This window comes from Rhinolophus sinicus, chromosome 3 (assembly GCF_057876585.1).
Source record: "Rhinolophus sinicus isolate RSI-liver-muscle chromosome 3, RSI-T2T, whole genome shotgun sequence".
Lineage (NCBI taxonomy): Eukaryota > Metazoa > Chordata > Mammalia > Chiroptera > Rhinolophidae > Rhinolophus > Rhinolophus sinicus.
Window position 1 is genome coordinate 58,519,420 of NC_142503.1, and position 14,456 is coordinate 58,533,875.

Consider the following 14,456-nt stretch of genomic DNA (forward strand, 5'->3'; position numbering starts at 1 on the left):
CTCAGGCTGTTTTGCAGAACTAAAGCGTCTTCCTCATGTATGCATTCTTTTCTGCTCTCCGCACTGTGGTTAACCTGTTGAGAGCAGCCTATGGATCCTTGTGGGGGCATCTATTCTTATCCATTCAAACCTGATTCATTAATTTAGTTAACTCATTTGGTCATAGATCAAAAGTTATTGTCTCTGGTAACTTTTATCAGTAATAAAGTTAATATTTTGAACTCCACTTGTCATTTCTCAATTATTTATAAACTTAGAAGAAAGGGACAAATATGGTGTCATTTATTGGATTTCTAAAACACTTACATTACTTAAATACTCAATTTGTTGGCATTAGAAAGTTTATTTCTTTAGAGAATAATAATGATTGTAATAAATTTTAGGCATCTTCAAGCATAAAATTCAATAAAAGTTCTGGGCTTAGGAAAAGGATGATAGAAAGAACTGTACTATTAAAAATGTGAGTTTGGTGTAAATATCAATAATATATAAGAACCATAGATACAAATATAGAGACCAAGAAATTATAGTTTTTCAGTATAATTTTCAGTACTAAGTTATCCAATTTATCAAGAATTGACACATTAAGTTTATGCAAAATTAATCAAATTTTTGAAACTCATTATAGGAGAAACACAATCAAGCTTTAAGTTGATTTTTTAACAATTCCTTTATTTGCTTTTGGTTATAATTCTTTACTTGTTTCACTATAATCATCAGACTCTTGGAAATTATTTTTACTCCCACTAGTTAAAAAACTGTGTGTGTGTGTGTGTGTGTGTGTGTGTGTGTGTGTATGTTTGTGTGCATACATATACACATGAACTAAAATTTACAGTTGAATTATTTAAGTTATTTGCTGTTGAGAAGGTTTTTTCCCTGGAGAAGAATGATTTCTAACCTTTAGATTATTGAATAGTAATTCTTTGGGTAGCTTTATCTTTACACCCCACCAGAAGCAGAACTATGAGCAAAGTAATCATACCCACGTAACAAACATTTCCTTCCTCATCCTTCAAAAACTAGTGTTCCTCTTAGCCCTTAAGAACATTTTTTTAGTATTTCCTCACATGTATTTATTAACAAAAAATTTATATACATACACATACATATATACACACACACACACACATATATATATATATATATATATATATATATATACACACACACAGTGTTTTTTGTTGCACAATCTCACATGTGCATGTGCTCGCACACATAGAAACAGGAATAGCTTGCTCCCCTTTCTCTGATAAGTAAACATTTAAATGCACAAACATCTGTGAGAAAACAAATCCGTTAAATGACAATTGTTTGCATACAATAATTTCCTTTTTTAAATGAGATTTTATGTAAAGATAGTCTTAAGACTACTGCTCCTTGCTCAAGTATAGCTTAAATTTCAAACATGTTAACATATTTTGTCTGGGCCTCTTTTCTCTGGATGATCCACAACTTTACCAACTATATATACTCTGAATATACCTACCTAAATCTGTCTGTATATCATCTATCTGTCTGTCTGTCTATCTATCAATCATCTACCTATCTCTTTAGAACTGTTTATGTTGCTGCCTGCTGGATGTCTACAATTTGTCTAATGTTGAATATGTAAAATCAACATACCCAAAAGTGAATTTGGCATCTTCCTTTCATACAACCTCACCTTCTTATGTTCCCTATCTCAGAAAGAGCACCTCCACCCAAACCAGAGATCTTGCTTTCATCCCAGCTGCCTTCCTCTCTCTGCTTCATCTCTTTCCTCATATACCATTAGTTGTCAAATTTAATCCACCTTATACACTATCAGTTTTCACTAGATTTAAATAATTGTCTCTTGATTTATTTCCAATCTGTTTTTCCCATAGCCCCACCTAATCTACCCCCCATCCTAGTGTTGAAATTATCTTTCTAACATGGAGATCTGATCATGTTGACCCTCAGAGTTATAGCAATTATCTCATTACTGATGTCACTGTGACATGGAAAGATTAGATAATTTAGTAATTTAAGGGCATGTTGATGCTCACCTTCCTACCTAGTACTCTTTAGATGATATGATAATGTGAAATTCTAAAACAAAAGAAGAGTAGAATGATCAGTATGAAAGGAAGGCATTCCTGCAATACGTGTTTTAGATGAAGACTAGATGCTGTTTTTTCTACTTAGTGGAAGGAAATATTTGAGGCCCTCCTGAGTCAGCAATTGTGCAATGTAGTCCTATTTCAGGCCCTGATTTCTACAGCTTCACATAATGCTCTAGTTTGCAAATCTTCACTTCAGCAATGAACTGTCAATTTCTTTAACTTCACATTGCTTGGTCTCTTCCCATAATTCCTGGAGCATGGAGGTCTCACATCACTGGCACCTAACATCCTTTGTTTTCACAGCAGAGCTCAGCATGTAGAAGGCCCATGTGCTGAGGGAACAGTCCTCCAGCAACCGCTTTTCCAACATGAAGCTGTTATCAGCAACAGAACCAAGCAGAGGAAGCAAGTTTACAAGATCACACCCACATCGCAGCCCCTAGTCAGGCCTTTGTGGTTTCAAAAAGAGCTACAAATTCTGCCCACAGCAAAAGACTACATATCTTGTTTCCTGTTCTACTATAGCCTTCTAGTTTATTCCCCAACTCCAATATCGGTCAAGCCCTTACTCCAGGGAATCACCAAAGGTAAAAGTCTAGTATTCTCTCCTATACTTCTGATATGTGGATTCCTATTGTCAATGTCAGAATGTCCAAATCTGTGAAGACTTTTTATAAGACTTTATTTGAGCCAAACCGATGATGATTGCCAGGAAGCAAGATCTCAAATGCTCCGCAGAATAACAATTTTGCAATTTCTTTTATGCATTTGAAATTAAGGAGGGAAAGTAAGGAAGATTACATGAAGGTAGGAGAAAGCAAGGTGGAAATCAGGTTATAGGATAGTTAAGATTATGTGCTCTTTTGAGGGTGGTCATGCATTAGGAAAAGGGGTCTGAAAGGGGGAATTTAAAAGGTGTCTTAACCTAGATGCACAGAAACAATGGACAGGGTTTGCTTAAGGCAAATAAGCCTTTTATTAAAGTTATAGGCCTGGGGTGTGACTACCCACCATGACCTGCCCAGTTAGGAATTTATGACCCTGTGAGATTACTTTCCATAGAATCCCTTTTTCTTCCACACTATCAAAATCATACCTAATTCTGTAGATACACTTCAACTCAATTGCCACTTTACTCTCATTTTTCCCCTTAATCTTGTGAATTCATTTTTCTACACCATTAAATACTTTTCCATTATTCTACCTTTATAGGAACTTGGTTCTACCTTTAATTTTATCATTTTCTTCATGAACCCTCACTAAACTCACAGGGAAAGAGGAAAAACAAACACGTGCCTTTTTTTCCTCATTGACAATTCTATACTATTGTTCCAAACAATTTCAAAGAACTTCTCATGTTTATCATTTGCCATATGGTTTCACTTGCCACCCTACACACCCAAAACTCAGTAGCCAATCACATATAATGCTATGAATAACTTATTAAATTCCCATAGAGACATGACAATTTACTTGCTTATTTTAATATGTAAATATTTAATATGTAAATATTTTAATATTTAATATATAAATATTTTAATATGTAAATATTTAATGCCTATATGTGTTCTGTTTTTCTAAAATAAATTGAATTTACAGTATGAACAGGATGGCTTTTTATAAAAATTAACCTGTGCAGGAGGTAACCCACATCTTTTTGTTATCCAGCCTAAAGCCTTATTTCATTTCTGTCATGTCATTGCTGATAGTCACCTCTAACCTCTAACCCTACAGGTCACTCTGTCCCTAATATTTACCTTCTTCTTGAGGTGAGACCCAGATTTAGGTAGTGGTCATTTAAAAGTAGGATCAATCATATGTCAGGAAAGGGACAGAAGCCTAAGAATTGAATCTCAGTGATAGGGTGGGGATCAAGGCTCAGGTGACTGTCAGGGTTAGCTGGAGGATTACGGATTTGTTAGGGGTCACATATGGAGTGACATCAGGGAGGAGGTGAAGCTCATTGTTGGAATAAACATCTGGGAAAAAAAATGTTGAATTCATTATTTGCTAATGCAAAAACTGTGAAATTTATTGTTTATGTTTTTTTCTGATCATGAAATGCTCAAAATCTTAAAACAGTCTCCTCAAAACTTTCTACTTGAAATCCTTACCCACTGTCTTCTACCATACCAGAATTTTTATCTCTCTGGTCTTGAACAAATTTCCAATGACCATTTTTTCCAATTTGACTTTTGAGCTCTGAGCATTGCTGGAGAAAATTGTGAATCTAAAATTAACTATGTCTACTATATATCTATATATCTTGACACACTTCAGTGGAGCCTGTACCATGTTTCCCCAAAAATAAGACCTAACCAGACTATCACCTCTAATGTGTTTTTTGGAACAAAAATTTATATAAGACCAGGTCTTATTTTACTATAAGACCAGGTATAATATAATATATGATATGATATAATATAATATAATACCAGGTCTTATATTAACTTTTGCTACAAAAGATATATTAGAGCTGATGGTCTGGCTAGGTCTTATTTTCGGGGAAACAGAGTAGCTCACAAAACCCTTTGACTTGAATCCTCCTTGTTACGTTGCCATTAAATATTTTCTCCACTATTTTCTAACATGCTCAAGCCCCAAAGCCACGCTCCACCTTCCCTTTGTTTTACAGGTGATCACTTCTTTATTGAGATCAGAGTTAGCTTCTGTGAGCTCCCTCAACTTCCCTTCTCTCCATGTCTGAATTTCTTTTTAACTCATCCAGATCTCCTTCCTTCTTGCCTCAGACAATGGATACTTTCAGCCTTTCCAATATTACATCTTTACTTGTACACCTACCACCATCTCTTCCCCCCAATTTCGGAACCTTGCTCAATTAACCTTCACCTTCTGTCACATTTCCATTAATTTCTTTTCAATTCACTGACATAAAGGAAATATGTAATTTTATTGAAAAGCATGAATGTGTGTATGTTTATCATTGAATGATTACCTCTTCTGTCCCTTAACTATCATTTCTTTGTGGGCCAGAGAGACATTTTATGACCAACACAAAAGCATGTCTTATTCCCAGCCAGCTGATGTTTGTGCATTGGAACTTCCAGCTGCAGTGCTGCAATTGTAGAGTGTGGGCATCAGTCAGCACTGCGGTGGTGGTTTATTGGTTCTGCCCTTTATTACTTGGTCACCTAGCGGAGCTAGACACTGGGGTCAAACACTAGACTGTAGGAAGTGAAATCCGACTTGGTAGAGAATTTGCCTCCAGTCCAGAACTTTGAGGGTAGGATTATGGTTTTCTCTGAGACCTAAGCAGTGGCCAGGATAAGCCATGTTCAGTTTCTAGGCTGAAGTTTTATCAGAAGCTTTTTGCAGTTTTCAAGGGAGTTGGGGCTGGTGAATTGTTTTTTTTTTTTTTTTTAACCAATCTATGATCTAAACAAATGTGGTTTTATTAACTATATTAACTGATATTTTTCTCTAAATTATGTTGAAGACATTGTAGTTCTTAATAGTTTGCTTAACTAAGAACATAAGGACCTAAAAAAATCAAGAAAACCAAGAATTTGAGGAATGTTTTATATCTATATATAATCCATTTTACAGTTCAAATCTTTTCAAGAATAGGTATCGTGTTTTACATGTATTTAATTTAAACATTCATAAAATGTTGAAATTCTCTATGATACTGATTTATATTCTAACACTGGAAATAAAACAAGATTATTTTACTTTCTTTTGCAAGGAGCAAAGGGTTTCAGAATTAAGTTTGTCTTCAAGCAGCAGCAAAGTCTTGCTGACAAGATATTTTGGAACAACTTGCTATTAGGAAGGAAGTACGAGTGGGAGGATGAGAATAGCTCATGCCCATATGACACATACAAGTTGTGAATTTGTTAGAAGTCCATGATGTAGCACATAAAAGGGTGTAACAATTTATCTCAGTGACATAAAGGACCTTATTCTAATCTTTTGTTTTTACAGTTCTGTTCTGAATTAGATTTTCTTTCTCTCTCTGGTTCTCATTTACCTCATCAGGTCACATGCTGATGGTTATAAACATTACAATTTATAACATCATGAGAAATTACAGAACCTATCAAAATATCTTGAAGAAAGTGCATGGACTTTCATGTTGAAGCCATTTGCCCTTGTTACTCTAGGTACATGGCAAAATTATTGCTACATGAAAAATATTAGTGAATTTTGTCCTTTTTTTCATATACTAGTAATTAACGCTTTTAGAGTTACTTTGTCTAAAACTGTCACAATGGCTTTATACACAAGCTTCTCTGCATTCCACAGAAATTAGTATTAAATAAAAATGCAGTCAAATTTTTATACTACAACACAAGATAATCAAGTGATTTTTTTCCCTCCAACGATACAGTATACAGAAATTGGAAACCCATCCAATAATTTACTCAGCCAACAGTTATTGAACTTCTGTAATTTTCAATACTCTCTGATGGGTGCTTGAGGAATTCACAGATAGAGATCATGGGATTCCTGCTCCTGAGGACTTTGGAGTTTACTTTGGGCCAAAAGGTTCTATTATCCCATTTTTACCTCAGCTATATCTCCTACCTATACAATTCCCTATATCCTCTAGCAAACAAGCTCTCTCTTTTAAACCCTTGTAATACTCTAAATTTCCTTATGGAACAAAGTTTTTGTTAGTCTTGTATAATAGTCATATATTTGCTTATATAAGTCATCTGAGTAGCTTATAAGAGTTTGGGTTCTTTGGGACAGAATAATACTTTATACAACTTTGTGTCTTCTGAAATACATTGCTTAGTTCCTTAACCTTTGTAACGTAATATGAAATCTCTTATACCAGCATCACAAGGCAGTTTACAGGAAATGCCAGATGAATGGCACAGATAATGAAGAGTTATGGGAAAAAGAGGAGGGGAAGGCAACTTACAGCTTGAAGCCACGTAGAAATGCTTAAAGAGGGGTAATATTTGAATTATAGATGGATTGACACTCTTTCACTAATAACATTAAAATATATACTTCTCTAAGTTTTAAAATTTATTACTAAATTAACCAATGGGAAAAAGGAACATTGACAATGTATGTCGTATTTATTTATACAGACTATAAAATTAGTATATATTGAAATTATATATTGCATATTATTTCATTTATATGTTTATTCTATCCCAAAATTTAGTGGAATAAAACAACTATTTTATTTTGTTCCTGATTTGGTGGCTTATGAATTCAGGCAGGGCATAGCAAAGATGGCTTATTTTTTCTGCAATATGTCTGGGCCTCAACTGGCGTGGCTCAAACATCTGGAGATGGTTGGGATGGTTTGCTTGGGGCCTGTCTGTTAATAATATTCCTTGGTTCTTCTCCACATTGTTCTTGTAAGCACTGGCGCCTGGGCTGGGATGCCTGGCATAGCTGGGGGGTTGCTGGTCAACTCTCTTTCTACTCAATTTCTCCATGTAGCTAGCTTGGATGTCCTTATACCAAGATGGTCTTAGGGTATGTGTGGTATCAGGAAAACTTCAATGGACATTTCCATTCAAAAGGGAAGAATGAGGGGTAAGTAGTGGTCACCAGTCTATAACAGTTCTGAAATACAGCCAGAACAATAATGCCAGTTCCTTAGTTGTGTTCCCCAGGAGCTGTTTCCTGTGGTTTTAAACTCCACTCTCCAGCTGGTTGGCTCCACAGTGTGAGTCACCCTTCCTTTTCCATAGGAAATGGCCCATATTTGCAGCTGCTTAACTGTCTCAGTCTGCTTTCTGCCCATAGAAAGTTTGAGACCCTATGATATTTTTATTTTGAAGTGATCCTCTTCCTTTTAATACAATTTGTCAGTGCTTCCACCAATATAATTGTCCTAAAAACATTGTATTTTTCTCTGGAATATTATTGATGTGTACGCCATTAGACAAAAGCATATCCACAAATCTCTTTTAAATAGGTCATTCGCAATCTCGGGCTGAGAGTCAGGGTGCTATAGTACAACACCCTTATAATTCATTAATACCTTCTAGTAAAGAAGTCTAAGAGGCAAGCTTACAAGCTTATTATTATTATTACTATTATTATTATTATTATTAGTAGTAGTAGTAGTAGTAGTAGTTTGGTCTAGTGGAGAGGGTCTGTGAAGATTCTTACTCTATCTTTAAACTGAAATGATATTTAAATAGTAGGTATCTGTACTGATCATTACACTGGGGCAATTTCTTACTTTATGAACCTTATTCTAGACGGTCAACTGTCCTTAACTCTCTATTGTCTCTCTAAATTCTACTAAAAAACTAAACATTTCCCCCATAAGTTTATCTCTCATTCCTCATATTTTGCCATAAGTACTTAGAAGAAGCCAGTTACCACTTTCAACTTTCTCCTTTAGCCAGATCAACGAGTTCCTTAGATACTTTTTCTATTTTACACATTATCACAGGTAAGGCTAACATTTCTGCCAATGGATAACTTCAGGCTCCTTTCCTCCATCTTCCAATAATAACTTCTGTACTGTTCTTCAAGTATTCACTAACAGGTTCTTCAGTGTCCTTACAGCTTCTTTCCACCACCAGTTTCAAAGTGAATGCCACATGCTTTAGTTTGTCGTTGTTGTTGTTGTTGTTTTATGACACAGCAACCCAGTTCTGGTTTCCAATAACTATTAGTCAGTATTCAATCAGAAATCCAGAAGCACTATGTGTATTAGGAACAAGAAATTCATTATGGGAATTAGAATTCCACAGTTGTGAGAGAATGCATTTTATTTGGAATGCAAAATTCCAAATAAAGGAATCATAATACCAGAGAAAACTAACCACTCCTGACAGGCGAATGAGTTGATTCTTGCATGGAAATCTGGAAGTTATGCACATTGGAATTTGAATCATACAGAATTGGAGTCATAAAGGCAAGCAGGTGTAGAAATCCTTATTGGCTTTTCATGATCATTGTCTTGGTGAGTTCACAGCAAAGCATCTGGTGGTGAGTCTGGGGCTGATGTTAGCCAGTAAATTTGTCAGTCTGGAAGGAGAGCTAAACACAGACAGGGGAAGAGAAAGGAAAAGCTGGAAATCACCTGTAGGTCTGTATCTGTCTCTCATTGCTTCATACTGATGATGACCATTAGGGTGTAATGACTGTGCTTTGCTTCTACCTTCCAGAGCACACACGTTATTTTTGGTCAGGTAAACCTAGAACCACACAAGGAAGGGGCTTCTGGAAAACATAGTTCCCAGTTTAACCAAGTTGAACAGTACATAACTACAGTCATCGAAGAAAATGTGAAAATTACAAAAATATATCAAGAAGCAGAATAAATATTGCTCATATGCTCAGGATTAAGAGGAAAGTGCTATTAACATTTGACACATTCTTATCTTTTCTCCGAAATATTTCATTTTGTGTATGAACTACAACATAGCAATTAAGGGCCCCAGTTTGGATTTCTTAGCTAGGATTGAATACTAGGCTTGTCACTAATAACTGTATGACCTGTTGTAAAATAATGAACATCTCTCCCTTCCATTTATTTTATCTAAAAGGAGGTTAAAAAATAGACTATGACCTTCCAATGATACCCACATCTCATCCTCAGAACCTATGAATATGTTAGGTTTCATGGTAAAGGGGAATTGAGATCAAAGGTAGAATTAAGTTTGTTAATCATCTGACTATGAAATAGGAAGTTTATCCTGAAATATCCAGATAGGCTCAATATAACCATAAAGGTTCTTTTAAGTAGAAGAGGCAGTAGACAAAGAGCCAGAGATACGGCAGTATAAGAAGTACTCAGAATGACCTTCCTGGCTTTGAAGATGGAGAAAGGGTGCCACAAGAAGAGAAATAAAGGCAGAAAGGACGTAGAAAAGGGAAGAAAACAGATTATCCTCTAAAGCCTCCAGAAAGAACACAGTCCTGCCAACACCCTGAGTTTAGCCCAAGGAGATCCATTTTGGATTTTTGACATCCAGAAATATAAGAGAAGAAACTTGTGTTGTTTGGAACCATTAAGGTTATGGTAATTTGTTACAGCAAGAATAGGAAATTAACACACTACCTCATGAAATTGTGAGAGTTAAATTAGATGATACATGTAATTATGATTAAAATAGGCTCCAGCACCTGGTAACTGTTCAATACATGTGATTATTTGCTATCAAAAATTATAATTATTCCATTGAAATATATATATATATATATATACACATATACACACACATATATATATATATATATAGACATATATATATATATATATATAGATGTATATATATCCTCCCCTGTTTTTGGATAGTTAATTTGTATTCAATTTCCTGTTATTAGAAAATGCTTCACTGAAAAAACTTTATGGAGACCTTGTCTGTCTTGATGTCTATTACAGACTCAGTGGCTAATATAATGTCACATTGTAGAAGCTCTATAAATATTCATTAAATAGATAAATGAATAAATGATCAACATATTTGTGCCTATATATTTTTTCACATTTGTCTTTTGTCTTTGGGATAGATTCCCAGAAATGGAATTACTGGATCAAAATGAGCTGAACATTTTCATGCTCTTTATACCTACTGCCAAATGGATTTTCAGAAAGGTTACACCAATTTACACTCCCACAGCATTGTATAAATGTGATTTTGTCATCCTACCCATGCTAACGTGTAGTATCTTACATTTTAAAATCTCTGACAACGTTTGCCTATTTTTATCAGTCCTTTAATTGCATTTTTTATTATTTGTAATATTGAAAAAACTCATTAATTGTTCTTTTATTTATTATTGATCATTTTTGTAATTTCTTTTCTAAATTCTCTGATGATTATTTTCAAATTACAAATTATTTTAAACATAAGAAAAGTATAGAGTATAATAAACCCTTCTGAATCTACTGGCAAAACTTGACAAATGTTAGCAGTTTTACAGTATTTGCTTCATTTATTGATTTATATATTCCTGAAAAAGAATGTCATAGCTATGTTTGAAATGTCGTCTATTTTCTATTTTTCCCAAGCAGTATTTCTCTCTCCCCAAGCAGTACTTCTATTCTGCATATTCTTGTTTATGTTTTTGTACTGTTATGTGTTGCCACACAACACACATGCACACACAATTAGTATTTGTAATTCTTTTCTTCAAATTATCTATTTCGCATTGCCAGACTGTTAGTATTTTTCATATTAATTAATGAGCTCTTTGTATCATAAATTTCAACTTTTTGCTTGTCATATTTGTTGTACAAATTTTTCCACTTAGTCATTTTAATTACACTTGTTTTTAAATTGATTTTCAACTTGTAACATTTATTTGAAAATCAGCTGCTTCAATTGATTTTTGTACTGTATAGAATTAGCACTACATTTACATGGTTTCATTTATATGTTTGGTTTAATGGCAAACCATCATGGTAGTAATTATTAATACTTTCTGATTTATAATTTCTAATCTTTACTTAGAATGAACTGCCATAAACATAGACTGAGAGCAACTATTAAAATCTATGTTATCATTTTATTTTAAGGTGGAATTTGAAAAAATTAAGATCTCTAAAGGTCTTATGTCTGAATTAATTCCTTTTTTTTTTTTACAATATTAGTTTATAGTGGAGGCTTAAATGATAGTGGTTTTATTAATTAAAATTTATCAAAAGAAAAAATCCAGAGGCAGTCTAATATTCGTCAAACTTCAAATAATACTTAGAGAATACATTTTCTGAGCTATTAAAAGTAAAGGAGTAAAAGATGTGGCTTTCAGTGGTAGGCTTCTCTGATCCTAATGGAAAGGTGTTAGAATTCATTCACCATTGTTTAAAGGTGTGAGATTTTTATGAAAAATCAAAATAAATTTAATCAAATAGATGTGAACTATGATGAAATGGCTTCTTAGTATACATAGGCAAGAGATTATAAAAAGGAAATGTATTCAGGACTTGTGACTTAAAAATTTTTAAAAATGAAAAAAAACAGACAAAATTATTACATAATTTGTCACGACTTCCACTAAACCCATAACATCTAATCAATGGGTAAAAATCTATGAACCACCTTCCTTTAAATTTTCTTTAGATGCAAACTACCACAAAAAAGAGCCAAAAATGAACCAGTGCTTTTTTGTGGACATTTGTAGAGAAAGAAATGATTTTTCCTCGCCCCAGGAAATATATAAAAATATGACAATTTTGGGACTAACAGAATAAGTTATAATTTTAAAATCTCTCATTGGAAAGTGTGTTTAATATGAAGTAGCTATGTTTATATATGTTCAGAAATCAGTAGAGTTGCAAGGTGTATATTTTCACATTTTAAAACAGTAATTACATGATATAAAAGTATTCAAAAATTGTGAACCTATGCACACAAAATAAAAACAATAAAAAAATGCTACATCTAATGTTATCTATTTGACCAGAGATAAATAAGAGCAAAATAAAAATTAAAGGATTAACAGCTAGAAATTAGGTTTAGCTGATATTACCACAGAGTAATACTTCATTTAAATATATGTGAACTTTTATTACATTTAAATAAAGCAACTAACCAGGCAAAATTAAGTCTATACTTGTCAAGTAAATGATAAATATAAGAAATTAAGATGTGTTTCTGGTGAACTCTGTTAAGAAAGTGTAACCCACTTAACCTATCCACTCTGAGTTTAAATCAGCACTCTTCAGCTTCCTCTGCCAGCTCTGCTGGAAACTGGCAAAGAGCACAAGTGGAGACTAAACTTAGATTCTATTGCTTTCCTTCAAAAACGACTCATCAATTTAAAATACTGGGCAAATGAAACTGAGAAGTCATTTCTACATTGAAGATAACTAAGAGCTATGAAAATGAGAATAATTTGCCTTTACTCTTCTATTCTTGTAAGTAAGAAAGGTCACACATTTCAAAAAAAATTAGAGCACTATTTTGCGAAATAGCTTCAGAAATGAAAACATTAGAGGGTAGGCTATTTATAAATGATAACTTTCTATAATCCGATGTAAATATGTATTGGCAATGGGATAGCCAGACTTGCATTTGAAAACTTCCTACTGTTATTCAAAAGCTTTCCACTGTTTCATTAGTACTTATTTATTTATTTTTCTGTCAGGATTAAAGTATATGGCAGGCTATCTTTAGTAACCTGACCTAATGGTCTCTTTCATCCACTTCTTCCCAAAAGCCCACCCTAATGGAAGGAACCTTTCCCAAGTGCCCTGGGAAGAAATCTCCTTGGGAAATTCTTCAGAAGGCTATTTAGAGCACACATAATGACGGAAATAGTTTCAGGGGAGATGCTTTGACTTTTCTTGAGGGAGGGACTGTCTGGAGCTCCCTTGCCAGATTCTTCTGTGGATAGCTCTTAGCTCTTTGCTCTTTCTGGTCTTTAGCCTGGTAGAACTTTATTCCATTACATTTATACATATATGCATATATATATGTGTGTGTGTGTGTGTGTGTGTGTGTATACATATATATATATATATATATATATATATATATATATATATATATATATATATTTACAGAAGTGTGGAAAAAGAAGTTAAAGGGAAAAAATGAAGAAAAAGGATGTGATAGAAAGGGTAAGAAATGTATAGTGGTGGGTGCTGCTATCTGAGAAGGTCTCAATGACAACTTTTGCTGACAGCTCATGAATTGTAGAAAGATAAAGACATATTTAATCAATACATATTTTGGGTGAGATCTTGCCTGTTTGGCAGAGACTATAAAGTAAAGGGAGTCTGAATTTTTAATTACATTTGTAGCCTATATCTTATTTATTTCTAAATAGTTTTTGTCTCTAACTCATTAGGAAATGAACTTCCCTAGGAATAATATATTTCTGAGGATATTGACTTGATCTTCAAGAATGAAGATTTTTTTCATTTCTGTCTCTTTTTCTCCAGGTCCAGAGGTAGCATCCTTACATCCCTGCTGTGGTCAGTCATTTGTGCAACGACAGCCACAATCTTTTAAATATAAACTCACATTTTTAAATCAAATACATTAGATAGCTCCTAAAGCTTTCTACAGACACTCAGTTGTCCAGGTCTTGCAATTAATCAAGATAATAACATGTAGAAAATGAATAAAGTGCATAGTCTGATGTGGAAACTTTTACTACCTATCCTATACTAACCTTAATTTCAGCCATGATGACGGGAAATAGCTTGTTGATTGAGACTGATAATATCCAATCCAGGTATTTCAATGGGAAAGACAAAGATCCTCCAAGTCAAATATTATCCAGATAAAGAAAAGGAGAGGCTCAAACGACCAGCTCAGCTCCTGCACTAATTGCCACAATAATACAATGTGTGGCTTTGCTGCTAGAGAGTTAAATTGGCACACTGTACCTTCTTGTTGGAATTAAAAAATGGCTGGGGGGGAATATAAGAATACACTTATAAAAAAAGTTAGGAGGTAATCTCGT

At 33.9% G+C, this 14,456-nt stretch overlaps 1 long non-coding RNA gene across 1 annotated transcript in view; it reads left to right on the forward strand.

Annotated features, from left to right (window-relative positions):
• The first annotated feature begins 1,540 nt into the window (after positions 1-1,540).
• LOC141570412 (uncharacterized) overlaps positions 1,541-14,456 on the forward strand; it is a 65,214-nt gene continuing 52,298 nt past the window's right edge. Inside the window, exon 1 of the long non-coding RNA XR_012494417.2 lies at positions 1,541-2,674. This is a non-coding gene — a long non-coding RNA (uncharacterized LOC141570412). The remainder of the gene's footprint in view (positions 2,675-14,456) is intronic.